Here is a 1,291-nt window from a genome sequence, read left to right on the forward strand (position 1 = left end):
TATATATATATACATATATATATGTGAGGGTTTCTCACAGGACACTTTTCAATTTTGAGAGTCTGAACCCTAAGCCCCACCATGTAAGGCCACTTTTGGGACATAGTTTAGATTCATAAGTCTCTCATCCCCTACATTCAGGCAATCCCTCTCCCTGTGTCTCCAGGGCAGCGACTCCCCAGAAGTCAAGGCCCACTGCTAAATCACAGAAATCAAAGAATCAAAGACAGGGTCCAGCCACCAGATACACTTGGGTAGTGGACCAGCTACATCACCAGTGGCTGAGAGCACCTGCCAAGTCACTTTGGTAGGGTTGTAGGGACTGCTGAGGCTCAGTGCTGGAAGATACACCATAGCTGTCTCATGATTTCTCTGGCCTTGCAGAAGGGCATTGCTTGGGTGTCTGGCTGCTATCTAGGTGTAAGGCTTACGTGCTGTTCTGACATGAACCCAGGCAGTTACTCCAACCACTTTAACAACACTACCAGGAACAGCCCTCTCCACTTTGCTTCCAGTGTTCAGCACAACATTTCTTAACATATATCCAATCTCCAACTTGATACTTGTATGGAACCTCTGGGGTACCTGCATTATACAGGGCAGTAAGTTTAGGCCACAATTCCAAGTGGCTGATCTGGAAAGCTTGCTATCGAGCAATAAGATCCTTGTCAGACTGGAAAGTCACCCTGAGGGTATCAAGAGCTGGAGTCAAGGATGCAGGATCTCAAAGGGGTCAGGTTAAAATGGTAGAGGGTGTTCAGGGCCAAGGGGAGGGGCACCAACCAGTCTGAACCAGTCTCCAAGGTCAATTTATCAAGGTCTCTTTACCTGCTCTGAGCTCTGGGGATGGTAGGCACAGTGGAGCTTCCAATTAGTCCCCAATATCTCTGCCAATCCCTGACTTACCTTAAGAGACAAAAGCAAGACCATCGTCCAATCCAATTACCTTGGGCACTCCGAATCTCTGGAAATTTTTCTTCTAATGTCTCCTTAGCTACTATGGTAGTTAGCAGAACCTGGCCATGCCCAGGAATTCCCATACCTGCTTGGAGCTCTGTGGAGGAAGGATGTGCAGGATGATCTCCTTTGGAGCCTTGGAGAGCCAGCGCTGGCTGTCTTTCAGCAGGTAGATCAGATAACTTACATTTCTTTGGCAGATTTGGGCCTTCTTGTCTGAGACTCTGTATCTCAATCCTCCTAGCTTCTCCAAGAGGTGTTTGGTCCCCTCTAGACAGTCCTCCTTAGTTTTGGGCCCCAGGTTTCTTCACAGGCAGAAGGGGAGTATTCCAAG

The sequence above is a fragment of the Mastomys coucha genome, chromosome X, assembly GCF_008632895.1.
Source record: "Mastomys coucha isolate ucsf_1 chromosome X, UCSF_Mcou_1, whole genome shotgun sequence".
In the NCBI taxonomy this organism is placed as follows: Eukaryota; Metazoa; Chordata; class Mammalia; order Rodentia; family Muridae; genus Mastomys; species Mastomys coucha.